Raw genomic sequence first — 6,571 nt, forward strand, 5'->3', positions numbered from 1 at the left:
AGGTATGGCCAGGTGGCACAATGGATGAAGCACCAGCCCTGGAGCCACGAGCACCCAAGCCCATATCCAGCCTTGTAAACCCAGCTTTGTGACATGCAAGCCACCGATCCCCACTGCCCTGCTAAAACCAAAAAAAAAAAAAGAAAAAGAAAAAAAGACCCAACATAAAATAAAATAGTAATAATAGTAGGGGTGGCTGGGTGGCAGACAGAGCATTGGCCCTTGAGCCAGGAGCATCTGGGTCCAAATCAGGCCCCAGACACCCAAAGATCACCCTGCTATGTGGCCCCAGGCAGGCCACCCAGCCCCACTTGCCCTGCACCCTCCCCCAAATAATAACAAAAAATGTGCTTCAGTCTTTGTTCCAACACCAACAACTCTGTCATGGGTGGAGCTCATTCTTTATGATAAGTCCATCACAAAAGTTGCTTCCATATTTTTCCAATGTTGCCATTGCTGATCGCAACTCCCTCCTTTCTTATTTCTCCACTACCATGTACTCTATTTTCTCTCTCCTTTCACTCTAACTCTGCTGTAGGGTCATTGACTGGTTCAGCATACAGATCCCTGGTCCTGGGGCCAAGAAGCCCTGAGCCCCCATACCACCCCTTAGGCCCAGCATCCACCTGGCCCTATGGTCCTGGACAGGCCTTCCAATCCCAGCCCCTTGCAAGAAGTAAGAAAGAAAATGTGTTATATCTGGCCATTCTCCCCCCATGGTCCATCCTCTCCTCCTTTATTCACATCCCCACCCCTTCCCCTTGCTCCCCCCTCCTTCTTACTCCAGATGTCTATACCCCATTGAGTATATTTGCTGTTTCCTCTCCTAGCCATCTCTGATGAGAGCAAAGGTTCCCTCATTCCCCCTTGCCTCCCCCCTTCCATACCATTGCAATAGCTCATTGTAATAAAAAAAATCTTATGTGAAATATCTTGGACTATTCCCCCTCTCCTTTTTCTTTCTCCCATTCCATTTCCCTTTTTTTCTATTGACTCCATTTTTACACCATATTTTATCTTCGAATTCAGCTTTCTCCTGTGCTTCAACTACAAACGCTCTTTACCTGCTCTATTAACTGAGAAGGTTCATATGAGTATTATCAGTGTCATTTTTCTATGCAGGAATACATGCAGGTCATCCTCATTAAGTCCCTCATATTTCCCCCCTCTCCTCCAATCTCCATGCTTCACCTGAGTCCTGTATCTGAAGATCAAACCTTCTGTTCAGCTCTGGCCATTCCAACAGGAACCTTTGAAATTCCCCTGGTTCATTGAAAGTCCATCTTTTTCCCTGGAAGAGGACATTCAGCCTTGCTGGGTAGTTCATTCTTGGCTGCATTCTAAGCTCTTTTGCCTTCCGGTATATTGTATTCCAAGCCCTAGGAGCTTCCAATGTAGCTGCTGCTAAGTCCTGTGTGATCCTGACTGCAGCTCCACGATATTTGAACTGTGTCCTTCTGGCTGCTTGTAATATTTTCTCTTTGACTTGGGAGTTCTGGAACTTGGCTATAATATTCCTAGGGGTTGGTTTTTTGGGATCTCTTTCTCTAGGGGATCGGTGGATTCTTTCCATTTCTATTTTGCCCTCTGTTTCTAGAATATCAGGGCAATTTTCTTGTAGTAATTCTTTGAAAATGATGTCAAGGCTCTTTTCCTGATCATGACTTTCAGGTATTCCAATAATTTTTAAATTATCTTTCCTAAGTCTGTTTTCCATATCAGTTGTTTTTTCAATGAGATATTTCACATTTTCTTCTAATTTTTCATTTTTTTGGTTTTGAAGTATTGATTCCTGATTTCTGTTAAATTCATCAATCTCCCTGAATTCTATTCTTTGTCTGAAGGATTTGTTCTCCTCAGAGAGTTTTCTTATCTCTTTTTCCATCTGGCCAATTTTGCTTTTTAAAGCATTCTTCTCCTCAATAACTTTTTGAACTGTTTTATCCATTTGACCTAAGCTGGTTTTTAGCATGCTATTTTCTTCAGCATTTTTTTTGGATTTCCTTGACTAAGCTGCTGACTTCTTTTTTATGTTTTTCCTGCATCTCTCTCCTTTCTTTTCCCAGTTTTTCTTACAACTCCCTCATTTGATTTTCAAAGTCTTTTTTGAGCTCTATCATAGCCTGAGCCCAAATTTCTGTTTTTCTTGGAGTCTTTAGATGCAGGAGCTTGTCCTTCCTCATCTTCAGACTGAGTATTTTGATCCTTCTTGGGCTCATTTGCAAAATATTTCTCAATAATCTTCCTTTTGTTTCTCTGCTTGCTCATTTTCGCAACCTGGGCCTGGTTTGGGGGTTCTTCCTGAGCTTTTGGGGCACTCCTACAAGGGTCTCAGTGTGTGTGGCTCTGTCCTCCCTCCTGGTCTGTGAATGACCATAAGCGCCCCCCTCTGCCATGGGGCTGAGGTGGGGGGGCCTGCTGTTCTATTGGGGGGGGGGCCTAGACTGTGATCAGGATCTGAATGTGGTCAGAGCCCCAGAGTCCTGTTCCATGGGCAGAGGACTGAGCTCTGCAATCTCTCTCTCTTCATTCCCCTCCCTCAGCTCAATGGGATCATGCCCTGGGGGCTCCTGCTTACCGGCTCCGCCTGCTTCTGTTTCTGGCTCTGGGCTGCAGAAAGACCAAGCTGCTCAATGTGTGCCCGGAGGGCTGGGCTCCATGTGCTCCCTCTGGCAGAGGTCTCCTACTGTTCCCCCACTTTGTGCACGGTGCTCATTGGGGTACAGCTCAGGAGACTCCCCCACTGCTGTGAGCCGTGGCTCCCAGTGCCCTGGGGCTGCCTCCGGGAGGCTGAAGTTCTTTAGCTCTGGCGGGCCACCCTTCTGGCAGGCTGCCCCTCTGACCCTGGGGAGCAGAGCCTTTCTGTTCTTTTCCAGGTTACCTTGAGTAGGAGAACTCTCAAAACCATTTCTATCTGCTGAAAAAGAATGAGATGATGATAAATTATAACAGAATTAACAACAGTAATAAAAATAATCAGGGTGGCAAGGTAGATAAGAGGACCCATTTTGGGGTCAGGAATAACTTGATTCAAGTCCCACTTCTGACACATATCAGTTGTATGATCATGGGCAAATTACTTGACTTTTCAATGTTCTAACTACTCTAAGATTGCATTGATGGAAGAAATCTCTGCACTGGAATTTTCCTATATATTAGAACCGTAAACCAAAACTCCCATTTTCCCTTTCAGACATTTTTATGGCATGTCTCTGAGGCACCTTCTATGTCTAATTATTTTTAGGCTCATACCTCTAGGATTTGAAGGGAGGTCATCAAGTCCAAACTTATTTTGCAGTTGAGGAAACAGTCCCAGACAGTTGACTGTGACTTGTTCCAGGTTAGTTGATTGTGACTTGTTCCAGATAGAAGAGGACAGAGTTTGGAGTCTGAGAGAAAGCATGGTATAGTGTAGAGGGATCTGACCAAATTCTGCCTCAAATAACTTAGTTTTATAACCCTGGCCAACTTATTTCCCTTCTTTGGGACTATATAAAACATAAGGGTTGGACTTGGTGGCAAGGTCCATTCCAATTCTAAATTTATGATACTATGATTGGCCTTGTGACTTCAAGTTTCCCCTGGGTTGAATATATTGATCTCATTAGAGAACTATAAATGAGTTGGATTTATTTACTGACTTCTGCTGTCTTCTCCCTTGTCCCCCATTTTTTCTTCGCTTTACTCCCTCTTCCCTTCAAATTATACTCAGTTTGGTACTTAAATGAATTTTTCTAATGCTTGCATAAAGCAGCTAGGTGACCCAGTGACTAATGCACTAGATCTGAAATCAAGAAAATTTGATTTCAAATTCTGTCTCAAACACTTAGCTGTGTGATTGTGGAAATCACCAACCTCTACCTCAGTTTCTCTGTCTTATAAATGGGGTTAATAACAGCATCTGCCAGGTGTGTTGTGAGGTTCAAATGGGATAAAAATTGTAAAGCACCTAGCACTCTACAAATGCTAATTTTTATAATTATTTTCAATTCAATAAATCTTAGTCATCTACTACATGGTAAGTGTTGTGTTATTGCATTGGGGGATACAAAAAGAGACAAAAAGTGCCTGCCTTCAAGGAGCTTAAAATCTAATGGAGAAAACTTGCAACAAATATAAAGCAAGCTACATATACATATATATGCACATATGTACATATATCTACCTATCTAAGCTTTATGTGATGGATAGGAGATAATTATCAGAGGGAAGGCACAAAAATTAAGAGGGAGTGGGACAGGCTTTCTGTAGGAGATAGGATTTTATTTGGGATTTGAAAGAAGTCAGGAAGTTCAGTACTGCAGCTGTAGGTTTACAGCTCTATATAGGTGCTATATATATTATTGGAAATCATTTGTTTTTTTCAATTACATGCAAAGGTATTTTTCATCATTCTTCCATTTGCAGCTTTATGAGATTCTTATTTTTCTACCATCCTCCCTTCTCTTCCCCCTCACAATGGCAATGACCAATCTGCTAAAAATTGTACATGTACAATTGTGTTTAACATATTTCCATATTAGTCTTGTTGTGAAAGAGAAATTACAAGGAAAAAAACACATGAGAAATAAAGAACATAAAAGAAATTTTTTAAAGTGAACATAATATGCTTTGCTTTGAATTCAGAATTGTTTTTTTTCTTTCTGGATGTCAATCTCATTTTCCATGAACACCTTCAGTGTTTAATCACTGAACTTTTGAGAGGATCATAGTTGATCCATTTCACAATGTTACTGTTACTGTATACAAAGTTTTGGTTCTCCTCATTTCACTCATCAGTTCATGCAAGTCTTTCTGTGCTTTGCTAAATTCTGGCTGCTCATGACTTCTTACAGAATAATATCCATACCATTCATGTACCATAACCTGTTCAACCATTCCCCAGGTTAGTTGATTGTGACTTGTTCCAGGTAGAAGAGGACAGAGTTTGGAGTCTGAGAGAAAGCATGGTATAGTGTAGAGGTACCTGATCAAATTCTACCTCAAATAAATTAGTTTTATAACCCTGGACAGCTTATTTCCCTTCTTTGGGACTATAAGGGTTAGACTTGGTGGCTTGCAAGGATTGGCCTTGTGACTTCAAGTTTCCCCTGGGTTGAATATATTGATCCCATTAGAGAAATATAAATGAATTGGATTTATTTACTGACTTGTGTCTTCTCCCTTGCCCCTCATTTTTTTCTTTGCTTTACTCCCTCTTCCCTTCAAATTATACTTGAGCTGCTATATTGTTCCTGTGGGTCTTTTCCTGTTTTTTTTTTTAAATGATCTCTTTGGGATATAGAGAGTAGTGGTGTTGCTGAATGAAAGAGTATGCAGTTTTGTTACCCTTTGGACATAGCTCCAAATTGTTCTCCAGAATGGTTGGATGACTTCAGAACTCCAACAACAGTTGCATCAATGCCCCAGTTTTCCCATATCTCTCCAACATTAATCATTTTCCTTTTTTTTGTATTAGCCAGTCTGATAGGTATGAGGTGGTACCTCAGTTATTTTAATTTGCATTTTTCTTTTTTCATAATAATAAGACATTTTAATGTATAATACAGTAATTATAGATATAATCCATATAAATAAAGCTTCAGAGAGGGAAAGTCTCAGTATTTTTTTAAGTTTTTTTTTTTAGTTTTTAGTTTTTTACAATTTTTCCCCATTCTTGCTTCCCTCTCCCCACCCCTCCCCCCACAGAAGGCAGTCTGTTAGTCTTTATATTGATCCCATGTTATACATTGGTCTCAGTTGAATGTGATGATAGAGAAATGATATGCTTAAGGAAGAAACATAGAGTATGAGATAGTAAAATTACTTAATATAACTTTTTTTCCCTAATTTGACGGTAATAGTCTTTGGTCTTTGTTCAAAGTCGATAATTCTTTCTCTGGATACAGATGGTGTTCTCCATTGCAGAAAGCCCCAAATTGTCCCTGGTTGTTGCCCTGCAGGGATGAGCCAGTCCATCAAGGTTGATCATCACCCCCATGTTGCTGTTAGGCTGTACAGTGTTTTTCTGGTTCTCATTTCGATCAGTATCAGTTCATAATTTGCAGTTTTCTTAAAAAATGATTTGGAGCATATTCCTATAATTATAGTTTTAATTTCTTTATGTGAAACCCGCCTGCCCACGTCAACAGGTGAATGACTTGTCTTATTTGACTCAGATCTCTATTCGAGAAATGAGTCCTTTATCAGAATCACTAGCTGTGATACACGTTTCCGCAGCTTTCTGCATTCCTACTCATCTTGGCGGCCTTAAATGCGGCTGAATGTAATTCTGAAATTTCACGCGGTCAAAGCCATCCATCGCGCCATTTATTTCTGTCCGGCTCTCTGTCTCTTGTGGGTCCCGCACTCGCCTCCCCTCCGTAGGTCCGACTTCTTGCTCCCCTCACCGGCCTGGGGGCATCGCCACTTTTCAGGGCGGCTCCCCACCCCCGCGGTGCCCGCAGGAGAGGGCGGCTTCGCCCCTAAAACTCCGGAAAGCGCGGCGGGGGACGGCCCGGCTTCCGCGTTGGGGCGGACCTCGGGACAAGCCCCGCCCTCAGCCGGCGGCTGTTACTCAGCCCCTTAACCG

Source organism: Macrotis lagotis, chromosome 2 (genome assembly GCF_037893015.1).
Source record: "Macrotis lagotis isolate mMagLag1 chromosome 2, bilby.v1.9.chrom.fasta, whole genome shotgun sequence".
Classification (NCBI taxonomy): domain Eukaryota; kingdom Metazoa; phylum Chordata; class Mammalia; order Peramelemorphia; family Peramelidae; genus Macrotis; species Macrotis lagotis.